This window comes from Macrotis lagotis, chromosome 1 (assembly GCF_037893015.1).
Source record: "Macrotis lagotis isolate mMagLag1 chromosome 1, bilby.v1.9.chrom.fasta, whole genome shotgun sequence".
Taxonomy (NCBI): domain Eukaryota; kingdom Metazoa; phylum Chordata; class Mammalia; order Peramelemorphia; family Peramelidae; genus Macrotis; species Macrotis lagotis.
In genome coordinates, this window is record NC_133658.1 from 556,901,025 (window position 1) to 556,916,937 (window position 15,913).

General features: G+C 38.2%; 1 long non-coding RNA gene across 1 annotated transcript in view; it reads right to left on the minus strand.

Annotated features, from left to right (window-relative positions):
* The window catches only part of LOC141521308 (uncharacterized), a 129,472-nt gene extending 119,078 nt beyond the window's left edge, over nt 1-10,394 (minus strand). Inside the window, exon 1 of the long non-coding RNA XR_012477894.1 lies at nt 10,311-10,394. This is a non-coding gene — a long non-coding RNA (uncharacterized LOC141521308). The remainder of the gene's footprint in view (nt 1-10,310) is intronic.
* Between the last annotated feature and the right edge of the window lie 5,519 nt (nt 10,395-15,913).

Here is a 15,913-nt window from a genome sequence, read left to right on the forward strand (position 1 = left end):
TTGGGTCCAAGTAGCATTTTTCTTTGAGGTTTTGCTTGTAACTGTTTTTACATTGTCTTTTTTTGGTTTTGTGTCTTAGTTTTTCCTGCCTCCACAGTTGTCAAGTTCTTTATTTTTTTTTTTTGCCAGATTTGCTCATTTTTTCCAGCCTATTTCTTGACTTTGGATGTTATGTTGAAGTCTACTAGTCTACTCACCTGGAGGTGGAAAGGCACTGTTCTCAAGCTTCAGATTTTTTTTTTTTGTGCTGCTGTTTTCAGAGCTAGTTCTAGGGATCTACAAGTTTCTTATGCCTCCAAGATGGTTGATTTAGAGATATGATCAGAGATATGATCACTCCTTTCCTGGTCTGCACTCTGCTCAGTTCCATGCTCCTCATGCAGCCACAAGTACTAGCACTCCTCTTAGCCCTGGAACTGAGACTTAGAATTGCATATGGGCAATAGGGTTGCCAGTCACTGTTACCTGCACCTAATGTCAGCAAAGAGACCCCTCTAGTCTTGTTTTTTAAACTTCCTTAGCATCTCTGGGCTGAGAGCTCCTGAATCTGCTGCTGCTACCACCTCTATGGTCCACAGTTGGTGCTTCTCCAATACTCTGGGCCAGCTCCCATCCTGGTGTTACAGAACTCTCCCACTGACCTTGTAAGTTTTCTTAGACTGGAAAAATGTCTCCCTCTAACCTTTTGTTGGCTCTGCTATTCCAAAATTCAATTTAAAGAGTTATTTTAAAGTTGTTTGGAGAGTTCAATTGTATAGTTGCCTCTAATCAGTCATTTATTATTATTTTAAAATATTTTTCCAAAATAATATTTAAAAGAAAGAATTGGATATTCCTTGTGTCTTTAGAGAAAACAACTAGTATTTGTGGACAGAGATCTAGTAATCTACTCAATATCAATAAATTTGAACCAACAAATCATCTCTGCTCAGTAAATGCAATATTTACTCAAATGACTTACTGGATACTGAGACCCACGCAACATAGACTCACTCCATTCTGATGCTCCATATCCCCCATGCTTGGAAGGCAGGATGGCACCAGGTGCCCAAAGTCCATATTGATCATACTAATCATTCCCCTTTCATTATGGTTCTACTGCAAGGACATTGACTCAGACAATTGAATTCTCTGCTGGAAACCACATGGTTCAACTCTGATCCTCACAGAGAGTTACTTCTCAATTCTACCCAATTTGTGCTTTCTGCCCACACTTATGATTGCTCCCTGATTTTCTTCAGTACTCAACTCAAATCCCACCTCCCACAGAAAGCTGTTCCCAGTGTTAGTGGCTAATGGCTTCTTTTTCTCAGACTCCCTTCCAACTTCTCTGTATGTAACTTATATGGATCTAGTCATATACATGTTTTTGTCCCATCAGCACATGAACTCCTTGAGGTCATGGATCACAGTTTTACCTTTCTTTGTATTTCCAGAACCTAGAGTAATTATTGTTGTTCAGTTTATTTTTTGAGTAATATCTCACTCTGTGTAACTCCATTATGGGTTTTCTTGGCAAAGATACCAGAGTAGTTTGTGATTTTCTTTTCCACATCATTTTACAAATGAAGAAACTGAAGAAACAGGGTTCAGTGACTTGCCCAGGGTCACACAACTAGTATCTGAGTTGAGTCTTCCTGAATCTAGGCCAGGCACTTGAATGGAGTGAATAATAATGAATAGCTATGCCACCTATTGAATGGCTAACTAACCAAAAGTATTCAAGGGAACACCTCACCATTCTTACTCCACCACTGGAGATAAAGAAGTCAAAGCTATGTACTGGTTGCATTCTTTTGGGGATTGTGGGGAGAGAGGTGAAAATGAAGCACATATTGGCATCTTCAGAATCTTCTCATACAATTGTTGACATAATAACATACATAACTACAGTCACTATAGGTGGAAATTACAGAGAGATAGATTTCTTCTCAATATAAGTAGTGCATGACAGTCAAAAAATAGTCTAAACTACCTGGAGAACCAGAGATTGTTTCATTTTTTTCTATTTTTTGGCACTCTGATTTTTAGGGTCTAACAGAGTTGTTACTTGCTAAATATTTGTTGATTGATTGACTAATTGATCATGAGACAACATAATCATAAGAAGGGTAGATCAACTGAGACTGCCTCAGGGTGCTGAAATTTAGATGCTGCTGAGAGCATTTGTAGTCCTTCTACAATGGAAAAACAAATAAGATTGGCATCTAGATACTAAGAGAATTTAATTAAAATAGGAAGGCTCCTTACCTCCACTTCATGGTGCTCTGAGACTTTTTCCTCTTTCCAACTGAATTTGTTTTTTAAAGTCTATTTATTTTAAGTATTTGGGGGATTTGCTCTGGATGAGTCTTTTATCTTTTGTATTGGACTCAAAAAATTGCCAGTTAGAGCCCTGGGATGCATTCAGTTTCCTGTTCTCAGCATTCAAATAGAGACTAGATGATAAGTTTTTGGTCTATTGTGGTAGGGCTGGGGCATCCAGTAGGTTGGCAACCTCTACATTCCTTTAAATACTGAAATTCTATAATTCAAAATATATTGCTTTTGGGGCAGCTAGGTGGCACATTGGATAGAACACCAGCCTTGGAATCAGGAGAACCTGAGCTCAAATCTGTTCTCAGATATTTGACATTTACTATCATAGTGACCCTGGGCAAGTCACCTAACTGCCTTTCCAAAACAAACATAACATTACCTTTGACATGTTCTCTTGCTATACAGACAACAGTTAACTCTTCCACATCAAGAAGGTTAAGGAAAAAAAAATTTTTTAAAGGTTAGGGACAAGGTATCTCTGCCATCTGGAAGATTGTATAAAAATGTTTGTCCCTCCCTTCATCCCAGAGAAGAAGGCTGAATTATTATGGCATTAAAAGATAAAATATGCTTATATCATACAGTATTATACATATATTTCATGCATTTCTGAATTCCTAAACATTTTCTGTATCATATTTTGGCCTTCACATGTTGTATTTGGCTTTCACGGAACTTCCCCCAAACTCGCATTTTAATTTCTTAAGCCAATTCATGATATATAGAAACAGCAATGGAGAAAGCTGTGATGTGGAAGGGATAATTGTATCTGTGTTAGCTCATATTGGTTTAATCAGCCACAGTAAGACATAGTATATTGACCCCAACATTGTGATGTTATCTTAATCTTCTTAATTACAAAGGACAACAATGAGTTCTCTTGGTATGTACCTACAGTGTTTTCTCAAATCAATTCTAAACTCCCTGACCTAACTTTTAAGGCCTAAGTGGAACAATGGAGAGTGTACGGAATCTGGAGTTAGAAAGACCTAATTGCAATTCCAGTCTCAGTCACTTACTAGCTGTCTGACCTTGTACAAATGACTTAACCTCTTCCCCCTCAGTTTCCTCATCTGTAAAATGTAATAATAATAATAAAACCTACCCCCAGATATAAAATGAAGATGATATTATTAAAATATTAATTAGTTAATTAATATTATTAGGCTAAAATGAGATATTTGGAAAGTGCTTTGTAAAATCTTTAAGTATTATATAAATAAAATTATCATAATTATATCATAATTCCATAATGGAACCCATCCTTGTGCATTAAACCTTATTATTAATTATTATTGTTATCATTTCAGCCATTCAATTTTTTTTCTTTTTGTCTAGATTTGTTCCTTTATTTATCAAACCTTACTCTGCTTAACTTCCGCCTCTTTTGTAAAAAAAAAAAAAAACTTTAATGACAGCTCTAACTTTTATTTATGCTCCATGACTTCCTATATTGTGATTATAATTCCCTTGGGTCATATATGGCCAGAGAAATCATTTGGTCCGACACTGCCATGGCAAGTGCTAGAGGGAACTCAAAATTCAATAAATCTAGGAACTTTTTAGGGATAAATTAATTAAATGTTTGACTAAATATAGCAGGCTAATTTTTAAGTTGATAATTTTGTGTGGCCTGCAAGTGATGTTAATAAATATCCAACTGTCCCTTGGCAAAAAAAAAAAAAAGTTTCCCACACCTGCTTTAAAGTCTAGAGATCATAAATCTAGGACCAGAAGGGAATCTCAGAGGTCTCTAGTCCAATATTCTCATTTTATGGATTATGAAATTGGGTCCCATTGAGGTCAAGGGACTTCACTAAAATCATACTGAAAGTAAACAAAAGAGGTGAGATTTGAATTCATTTAATCTATTGTCTCTAGAGTCAGAAAATCTTTACCCCATAACATTGAAAGCAAGTTTTTACCAGGATCAGTTATAACATTTGGTTTCCATTTCCTATCCTTTCCGATACCTGTCATACAAAGATATAAGATGAACTGAGAAATTTTAGGGAAAATCAGTTCTGTGACTAAAAATAAAGACCCAGGTCTTAAAAGGCAGTATTGGATTAGAACCCAGGAGACCTGGATCCTGGTCCCAGAACATGTATCTTTAAAACTTGGGTTAATCATTTTGTCTCTCAAGGTCATGTTTTCATCCTCTCTAAAATGATCTCCAAGGTCCTTCTCAGTCATAAAATTCTACTTTTCTCTTCACAGCTTGACCATAAACCACATGACTCCTTAGTGGGCTGGAAACCCACAATTGCAGTAGCTGACAAATTATCCCAGGTTACTTCTGGAGCCCAGAATCACAAATTTGATTTCTGAAGCAAATGCTCATGGCTCATTGCTTTCCTATTATTCCAGTTTATTCAAAAATTGCCCTGGTACTTATCTATTTGGCTGCATATGGAAGAAAACAGAAAGTTTTTCAATAAATAATGAAGTTGAGCAAGGCAGGAAAGTAAATGAGACTTCACTTTTAGGAGGGCAGTGACATTCCAGCCCTATCCAGATGAAAAAGACAATCCCCAAGTGAAGTCTTTTGGTGCAATGAGGTAATCTTATAGCCTGACTTGTAGGTGTGAGCATTGCAAATTTTAAGACATTTAATATAACAGGTGCATTTCAGGTATTGTTCTCGATGGCTCTATTTTATGAGAACTTGCCTCTGGCATTGAAGATGTGGTGCCAAAGCTCCCATTGGTGCCACTGATGTCATTTGGTATTTACTGGTGTCTCCATGAAGAGGTGTGAATTTCTTGTCCCAATAACACCTCATTGGTTGATTCAGAGCCAGGTCATACTCTAAGCTACTTCTGGAATTGGTTTTCATGAACACATATTTATGGGGTGACTGTTTAGTACAAAACTAGGCAATGGGGGGGCAAAAGGTGAAAAATTTTTTAAAAGGAATGGAGAAACACAGGAGTTATCTAGTCAACAAATTGCTCTCTATATTCCGACCTCATTGTGCTAACTTTTGGAGATACAAGAAGGGGAAAAAGTCTCTGACCTTAAGTAATTCATATTCTAATATTGGGAACAAAATGCACATAACTAAGTAAATAAAGATAGATATAAATATAAAGAAATAGATATTGTGTATATATCTAGTTATCTTTCTAGATATGGTTATCCACATAAACATAGATATTGCCTATCTGCATGGATATGGCTAGATAACTTTATTAAAACCCATTTCTGTACCTCTCTACAAAATAGACAGAAAGTTTGAGCTAGGTGATACAGTGGATAGAGTGCCAGGTCTGGAGTCAGGAAGACTTAAAATTTCTGATTTCATATCTGACCTCAGACACCAGCTGTGTAACCCTGGGCAAGTGACTTAACTTTGTCTCAGTTTTCTCATCTATAAAATGAGCTGGAAAAGGAAATGGAAAACTGCTCTAGTATCATTGCCAAGAAAACTCTAAATAAGGGTCATGAAGAGTTGTGCAAGACTGAAATGAATCAGCAACACCAGTCACAAAGAAGGTACTAGCAATGGGGGGGGGGGGGCTGATGAAAGCTTTCATGAAGAAAGTGGGATTTGAGTTCTGCCTTGTAGGGAAATTAAGAGACAAAGGTGAAGAGGAGGGTATTCCAGGTAAGAAGAGAAGGATAGATGGAGCAAGGAGTAGCAAGTGGGTCAACCAGCATAACTACAGGGATAAGGAAGTAAGAAAGAGGGAAAGTAGGAAGAAATGTGGACTTGGCTTCATAAAGGAATGTCTATGTAACCCACAGTCCCTTGAGGAAGCAATATGACCCCAGAAATGGCAGCAGAGCAAGACAGTTAAAAATTTTTTGAAACTAAGTTCCTGGCCCAACAGAGGAATTATTGGAAAATGCTGAACTTCTGGACCAACCTGTGATCAGAAAAATAACTACAGAGGAGGAACAAACCTGGACTCTGACCTTTGGTGATACTATGAGCTCTCAGGTCTTTCTGACTCTGTGGCTCAGTGTATAGAGAACTCGGTGGAATCAAGAAAGCTCATCTACATGAATTCAAATCCAGCCTCAGACATTGTGTGAATCTGGGCAAGTTACTTAACCTGGTTTGCCTAAGCTCCTTGTCCTTAAAAATGGAGAAGGAAATGGCAAATTACTCTAGTATCTTTGCCAAGAAAATCAAAATGGAATGACAAAGCAAGTATGTTGGACATGACTGAGAAAAAACAACAAAGTTCCCCTGACTCTAAGAACTAGTCTATCCTCTGTATGTATCTGTGGAATTTAACCTGAACTTGTGTCAGGAGTTTGGGGCTCATGAACATTGTCCATAAATTACTTTCTCAGGTCAAGCAGGCCTACATAGGACGACTTTCCCCCATGGCCTTCCACTAGAAGTTGTAATTAATTATTGGGTGGGTAAGGGTGAAGAATAAGTCAATTGCTGAATTTTTACAGAAAATCCATAGAAAAAAGTCCTTGTGATGGAGTCCTGTGAGAGAAGTTAACATTTTTGAAGAAACCTATACATCTCTATTTTAAAATTCATAAAATAAAATACATTGAATTGGGGCAACTAGGTGGTGCAGTGGATAGAGCACTGCAGGCCCTAGAATCAGGAATGCCTGAGTTCAAATCTGAGCTCAGACACTTAATAATTGCCTAGCTGTGTGATCTTGGGCAAGTCACTTAATCCCGTTGCTTTAAATAAAAAAAATGTTTTTAAATACATTGAATTACAAAGTAAATCAATTACATTGAATATAATGATATACAATATGATACACATAATATATTGTATATAATTACATTCCACATATAATTATAAATGTTGTAATTGAAATATAATATAATCCCATATATAAACAAGTTCATGAACTCCATGTAATTATATAATTATAATTCCATGTATATGCAATATATGTGTCATGTAGTTCCATGCATGCAAAATATAGTTCTTTATGTAAAGTATATTATTCATATATAAAGTTTATAATTATATATACATATGAATAATAAAATATATAATTATATATACACATATGAATACAGGCATATACATATTTAAATATACACACTCAAGTTCACGAACTCCAAATTAAACACCCCCATATAAATCAAAAGGGATAATGGATGCCCTGCAAGATTCATCCCTCTGACTCTGTGTCCAATCATCTTGGATATAACTCCAGTCATTTGGGAAGACACATAAAGTCCCCTGTGCCCAGACAGTGAGCTGCCAGTGTTTGGACCTAGAGGAGAGGTAGTCTTCAGATACCTCCAGATACCCTATAATCTCATCAAATTTAGTGGAGGATCTCATCAAATTATTTGGACGCTCCTAGATCAATATCCTTTACATTCATCAAATTTCTCATTGAAGCCATCATTTCTCCCCTCTACAGCCAATGGATATTTGGATCAGTAGATGTGTTTGGAATCTGTTGATTGTTGCCTGAGAGAAGGGGCCAGGAAGCTTGGAAACAGGAGCAGAGACCTGACTGAGGACTCTTTAATAGAGGCTCCTCATCCTTGGCAGCAGACTCTGAAATGGGAAGCTCAGCAGGCGCTGGGAGAGATGGTGGGGGAGTGTGAGGAGGTAAAAAATTGAGCAATGTTTTCATGAGAGGCTGTCATTGAATCCTCACCACCCCCCCCCCCAACTTGTGGCTCTGCTTCTCTCTGACTTTCATGAATGATGAGGTCACTCGAGCTCATGAAAATCTAACTTGTATTTTTTTTTCAAGACCCATAAAAGGATGCATTGTGCAAGGTTCTAAACAGAGGGGCTCGGATGGCCAGGGTCACTGGACAATGTATTTGCAGGCCCTCTCGTGGTAAGACTGAACAGCTCTAGCTGGCTCCTGTTAGGGGAGGGGGAGGAGGTTGTACAACTGAGGCTGGGGGGGGGGCGGTCTGCAGAAATAGAAGTTAAAATGAGCTCTATAGTCAGCTTCTCAATCGGGGCTTTGCATAGAGAATGTGTAAGCATATATTTATAAACCAAAATCCACCATTATCTTGCTCTTTTAGGATGCAGAGATCCATTACCAAGCCCTGCAGGGGAGAGGAAGCCACAAGGAGCTTCTCCGCCAGCAATAAGCCGGTGGGAGAGTCAGGACGCCTCTCCAATCTTTTTTCTTGCTCTGGTCTCTTCTAGCTGCCAATTTAGGCTCTGAGATACTATGCGGTAACTAGTGCGTACAGTATACAAAGCCCACATCTGTCTCTGGGACAGCCCCCGGGAGACAGAATCCTGCCCACTCCTTGCAAGTGTGAAATCTTTAGCCTTCTAACCAAAAAAAAGCTCAAGACCTGTGTGTTTGGAATGGATCCTTCTCCTGACAACTTCAGGACCTTCTCTTAAGTATATTGGTATGCTATTGGCAAGTGTGAACTGGAACCCTTGCTACCTGCCCACAGTTTCCAAACTAGCTTTCATTTAAGTAGGCATTCCTCCCACCCTGCCCTAGATTATGTTGTTTCTGAAAATAGCTGCAATTTTCCACTGCAAGAGCAATGATGGGAATGGATTTGATCTAGAAGCTCTGATTGCCTTATACTGTTAAGAACTTGATATTTTGTTCAATGAATTATTTGCTGGCAGAACTGAAAACTTGTGCATTTCTTTTATGGGCTTTTCACCAGAGTGCTGACCAACCAAAGCCCCAGGCTCACACTGAGAAATGGAAATATAGGGACCTTGGCAAAAACCTAGTGTGGTCCAAGCCAGACTCCAAACTCAACACCAAGCAAAGAGGAACTCTCCAACAGGGATGACACAGTGTCAAATGGGTTGAAGAATCTTCTGCTTCTTTCATGTGTTGGAGGTTCTGAAAATTCCTCATTCCCCATTCTTTTGGGTTATAACTACAGAACAGATACCAAATTATAATTAAGTCCAGTTTCTGGGCACTCAGATCTTTAGACTGAATTCATTGCCACCATTTCCTAAGTCTTCCCAGGGTCTGGAAAGGAAATATTTACATCTATTCCACATTCCAACAGTACAAGTCCTTGGAACTTTGAATAGTATTCATCCCACTGATACTTCTCTAATTTCATAGCTGTCTAATTGTAACCTCCTATTTCCCTAATCCCTTCCTCTTTCTGCCTCTCCATATTTGTGTTCCCATCCACATAACCCCTTTCCTCTCAAGTTTTCTATTTCCATTGTCTACTGGAATAATTGCTCAATCTTTAATGAATTTCTCCTTAACCTTATTTCTTCATTATTTCATGCTCACAGAAACCTTATTCTATGGGAGACATTTCATCTTTGCTTGGCCTATCCATTTGTTCCCTCTCCCCTGTCCTACTTTTGACAAATGTATCAGGGAAACAGCATTAAGTGATCTGTCTAAAGTCACACATAAGTATCTGAAGAGAGATTTGAACTCATCTTCCTAACTCCAGACCTGACTGTCTCTCTCTTCCCACTGTGACGTGTCAAGGATCATACAACTAAGTACAGTTGAGAACTAGGACTTGAACCCAAGTCTTCCTTTCTTCAGTCAGCTTTCTGTCCTATGTTCCACATTGCTATCACCATCAATAATTAAGAATATTATCAGTATGTAGTTAGAGAGGTTATTATAGTCTTATCTCCTAAACAGCCAGTGAAGATTTTCCCAAGAAGAAGATTATTTTAGTTTTAATGGTAGCAACTTCCATAGCATGGCATGCATTAATATCGGAATAATACCATCTTATATTGAGAGCTGGGCCACTAGGGAGCTCATTGGTTAGCACACCAAATCTGGAGTCAGGAAGTCTGCATTCAAATCCAGCCTCAGATACTAACTGTGTGACCCCTGAGCAAGTAAATTATCTCTGCTTGCTTCAGTTTTCTCACCTGTAAAATGAGCTGAGAAAGAAACCGTAAGCCATTCTAGCATCTTTGCCAAGAATTTTCTTAGTAAATATTGTGATTTAGAAGGGATCAAAAAAATTATTAGCAACCCTCCCCCGTAGCTTTTTAGCTGAAGAAACTGATGGCCTAAGAAGACACTGAGGACCAAAGCTTGACTTACCCAACGTCATACAGGTAGGTAGTGGCAGAATCAGACTTTGAACTGATATTCTCTCTGACTCCAAATCTATTTTCCTTCCCTCTGTGTCATTCTGAATGTAAAAATGCTAGCAAATTATGAACTTTTATAGAGGGGTCATCAGCAGGGATGGGGAGAAGTAAAACAGAGGAAGGAGAAGATTAGGGAACTGAGCACATCCATCCTGAACAAGGGGTTAAACTTATACTGAATAGAAAAGCAGCTTGTTAGTGACATGATAAGCTGTTTATAAGGAGCTACCTTTACTGCAGCTATTTCCTCAGCAGTTCTAAAGAGTGAGAACTAAGGCATATCAGCAACGCATGATACTTAATAGATTCTAAGGGAATAAAGGAGCAAATTACATGAAAATGTAAAGTGCAGTAGTGTAAATAGAAGGGATTGTTCTGTTTGCTTATAGCAATTCTGCTCTAATGAGGTAGAGCAATGACATGGTGAGGTCGCTGCTCACTTCCTTCAGAATAGAGATGCAGATTGAAAGAATCTTTTTGGTCAGCAATGTGCTCACAGAGACATTAGTCTGGGCAGTCAGTGAACTGACCATACCCTTTGACCGGGTCATCTTGTTATGAGGATTATAAACCTAAGATATAATTGTAAAAAAAGAAAAAACCATTTATCTGTGGATGTATATAGCTGAACTATAATGTAATAGTAAATTCCACAGCACAACCTAAGTGCAAAACCATTAGGGATTGGTAAAAATGAAAAAATGACTGTGGGTTTATCTCTCCCTCCACAATTTTCCTTTGGCTCTGTCACTTTCCTTAATATTATGTATCTGTGTTCATGTTGCTATAGACTTCCATAAGCTCCCACCCCCTCGCCCCAAATAGTCTCTAAAGTCCCTAAAGGAGAGGATGATGCCACTTTCACCTCTCCCCAAAATTCAGAGAAGTGGCAGGGACTAGTGGTTAGAGCATAAACTGCATAGTCTATTGCCACCTTGACAAATATTGTGCTTTCCTGGGCAAATTTATTAACTCCCTTCTTAGTGTCCCCAGGCAACTTTTTAGCATTATAACTTGCAGAGGTCAACTAAGTTGGGAGAAGAAAAACTCTACATAGAGTGTTCCTTGAAATAGTAAAATAAGAAGTCCTAATCCCCCTCCACCCTCAAAAAAATCCTAAATCATTGCCTTCTGGTGGGGGGGGAGGGAAGCAAGATTGGGGGAAAATTGCAAAATTCAAAATAAAATCTTTCAAAAAAAATTCTAAATCCTTGGCATGCAGTGATACTTGTCCTTCATTCTTGAAGACCATAACATCAGGGGGGTGTTGCCATGGTATGCACATGAATTGGATTTGAGTTGGGGAGGGAGGGGTCCTGTGCAAACTAAACAGTCTCACTTTCTCCATCTGGGTCCAGTGGCCAAATATGATTCATGACTGGAAATGACCCTGGATGTGAGGCAATCAGGGTCAGATGACTTGCTTCCAAGATCACACAGCTAATAAGTGTCTGAGGTCAGCTTTGAAGTAAGGTCCTCTTGACTTGAGGGCGGGTGCTCTATCCACTGAGACATCAGCTCCATGTTGAATTGGATTCACTGGGGACTACGAGGAGATTATAGGAACACAGATTAAGAGCTCAAAACATTCTCAGAGGCTATCTAAGTCAAATTCTTTTTATAGATGAGAAAATGGAGATGAAGTGATTTGCCCAAGGTCACTCGAGGTAAAAGACAGAATCAGGATTCAACCTCATATTCTCTGACTCCAAACCCAGTGCTTTTTCTTGTTAAACCCACACTGAGTCAGTCCATATGAAATAATGCCAAATCAAAGAAGAACTAGAAAGACTTTATACATACTGACTTCAACTTGGGGAGTGGGAGATTTTCAAGGCATTTTGTAGTTCCACACTTCTAAAATTAGTTTACAAACTTTCATTGGTGCATTTACTTTTAGTAGTCAACCGTTTGATAAAATTAACTCAAAACAAAAGCATTTACTGAGATGTCATTGTAAAAAATAATAGCTACAAGACATTTTTCTACTAGACTGTCCCATAAATAAACAAAACATCAATAGAAGAATAGATACACATAGAGTACACTAATATAAAAGCAGATATTCAGGGGGCACACATGGGCCAAACAATTCATTCTTCTATATTGTGGGACCCCGATATTCTTTCTCTCTTTGAGGTATCCTCATGTTGTACTCTGGTATTCAAGTGAGATCATTGAATTTGCTCTATTCCTCAACTCAATAGTCAGGATTAATTGTCTCTGTACTCACAAACTTTGAGACTTTACTGACTCCTTAGAGAGTGATTCTTTCTTTTTAAAGGGTCACCAGAGGATATGACTTGTCCTTTGGCCAGTCAATGGCTAGCTACCCTCTAATTACATCAGATTTAATGTTGAATGCTTTTATACCTCATAAAAGGGATAATAAAGCATAAATCCTTTTTTTAACATTTAGTTTAAGACTTAATGTCTCTATTATTTGCACCCTATATTCTGTCATTTCACCTGATTTGTAGGGAAATCAATTATTCAAAGGTCCCTTGGTCAATCGTCACTCTTCTCCAATTCTTCCCCCTCCCATCCCCTTCTGCCCCAACTCTATATAATTATATGAATACACAATAATAAAGGTCAGAAAATATACAGCGTAATTTAATAACATATTTCAGTTAAGATCTGTGTTTTAAAGGTTTGTCATAAGATTAATCACAAAATGAAAGAGGAAAAATGATGCAAGGCTCTGCCAGAACCTGGAAAGTACATGAACATTTATTTCTAAATGTGATTTTTTTCTTAGTTATTGCATTCTTTAATATATAAGTTAAAATGTAAGACTAAATTTTCAATCCCAAGCATTTTAATTTTTGAATACTTTAATAGATAATATATTTGTTTGAACCTCTGAATTTCAGTATTTATTTGAGTTTTCTCTAAGGAATTTCAAATTCAACATTCAAAAAATGTATTTTCCAAAGGAATAAATTTTCATCAGGAGAATATAAGTTTCCTGAGGGCAGGTATTGATTCATGTTTCTCTTTGAAAACCTTGAATTTGGCACAGAGTAGGAGCTTAACCAATGCTTCTTAATTTAATGAATGAATTTTTCTCCAACTTCCTTACTACACATTAATAATAGGTTGTTGCTTTTATTTTCTTACTAGATTCATTTATTCACTCATCCAGTTAATAAAAAATATATTGAAAAGTGAATGTGATATTAATCAGATACTAAGTCTGAATATTATCAAACAAAAATACCAGATTTTTTCTCACCAACTAATAACTCTAATCTTCTCTGACTGCACACCAATAATGAACATTAATGAGTACCAACTGGAGAGACTTAAGTAATGTAGCATGCAGTGTCAAGGAGAAAAATCACAGGTAAAAGGAGAGAGATTATGTTGAGCATAAATTACGACCTCTGTCAAAGCCTCACTGCAATGATTCATTATCTTGGCAGTGACCCCGGGGTCTCCAAGGGTAGACCAGTGTACAAGCTCTAGAAAGTTTCCAGATGAAGAAAAGCTTCCAACATGAACCTTTAAAAATTGGTTCAGCTCATTTTGGAGATTTTCATCTTTGGGAGCTTGAAAAACAGGGCTTTGGATACTAAACAGAGTATTTTATAGCTGGTCCTGGAGGTGATAGGGAGCAATTGCAGAGAATTGAAGAGACAGTGAGAGAAGCAGAGGAAGCACCTATTAGAGATGGTCTTTTCAAGGATTTGTAGTCAGCTAACACAATAGCTAACACAAATGAAAGGATCAAGTGAAAGATTTTTTTGAGGAAGGGGAAACATAGATGTATTTGTATTTGGTAGGGAAATATCTAGGGGCCAGGGGGATCAAGATTAGTGAGACAGTAAGAAGAGTGAGGGAAAATTTATGAAGAAGATAGGAAAGAATGGATCACTTATGACATGATGAGGGGTTAACTTGGTAAATGAGAAGAGTTTCCTCTTCATGTGAAGTAGGGATGATGGAGGAGAGAGTAGTGGGAAGATATCTGAGTGATATGAGATGAGGAGGAGGGATTAAGAGAGATCTCTCAGCAAATGCCCTTGTTTTTTCAGTGAAATATGGAGCAAGGCTCTCAGCTAAGAAAGGGAGTGGAGGGGAGCCATTGGAGATTTGACCCAGTTGATATGGTTTTAATCATTTCCTCTGACTTCTTCCAGTAGCAGTAGGCAAATTGGAATGAAGGTAGTGAGAGTAATCCAAAGCTGAGATGAGGCAGGGTAAAATCACCCAGAAGATGAGCAGGTAAGGGACTTAAGGGAAGAGGACAGTATTGAGTTGAACTGATTCAACAAAGGGTCAAAATGGGGGAGGAAAAAAATGTAGTCCATGTGAGGTTGTGGAAGAGGATTGAAGAGATTGGAGTTCATGGTGAGGATGAAGGTATGGGCTTCCAAGATAAGGGAAGAGCTGTACTGGCAAAAGATTGTGATTATACTAAGAAGGAGAAATAGGAAGATAAGCATTAATTATCTACTATGTGCTAAGCACTGTATTAAGGGCTTTACAAATATTAATTCAATTGATTTGTTCCTCGCCACAACTTGTGAGATGGTAATCTTATTATTTAGAGTTGAGGAAACTGAAGTAGATGAATGTTAAGTGACTTGTGCAGGATCATATAACAAGTAAGTGTCTGAGGCAGGACTTGAATTCAGGTCTCCCTGATTCCAGGCCCAGTCTTCTGTCTTTCTCTGTAGGTGAAGTTGAGTGGAAGAGGAGGCCATGGGAAATAAGATGAGTGAGGGATTAGGTATTTGAAGGAGTATCCATTTGTATGTTATTGTTCTCTAGTTTGATGGCAGAAGTTGGGGTAGAAAGAAGACAGTGAGTTCATTGAGAAAGAATTAGAATATCCTGAAGGTCAATAGATAATAGCTATTAAAATCTTGATTGACCAATGAATAGCATTGAAGTGAACTTCAAAGGAGAAGAGGTTATTGAATGTTGGTGGTAGAGGAGAGCCTTAAAGGGGAACAAGGAATATTTGATCTCTCTCTCTCTCTCTTTGACCAATGAGTTGGGATATGAATGAAAGTGCAACCAGTGTTCAAAAGAAAGCATAAGAAGACTGTGTCATCTGGCAGGAACCAGAGCTCACTGAGTACAAGAAAATGAAACCAGAAAGAAAGGAAGAGGTTTAATGTGAAAGCAAGATGGAACACACATTCCAGAGGGTACATTGGAAGGGAGGGAGAGCTTTAAGATGGGATACTGGGGGAGGATGGATTGAAAGGGATAGGGATAAGAGAGCAGGTTGTGGTAAACAGAGAACGTATTTCAAATAATGGGTAGCTGTGGGTACAGATTTCGTCTGGATAAGAAGGGTATGATATGATTAGAGTTTGTTAGTCTGTTAATCATTGAAGAATGAGTTCAGGTAGACTGTTACCATTCCTAGGGATTTTGCCTCAAGGTGGAGACTTCTTGGGACTTTAGGCAATAGTGTAACTGAAAAACTGGAAGGGGATGGCAGGAGAGAGAGAGAGGAGATACCCAGGTTCTGGCAGGCAACTGGTGGAAGGAGTCTGATGGAATGAATAGAACGGTGTTGGAACAGGTAGAATG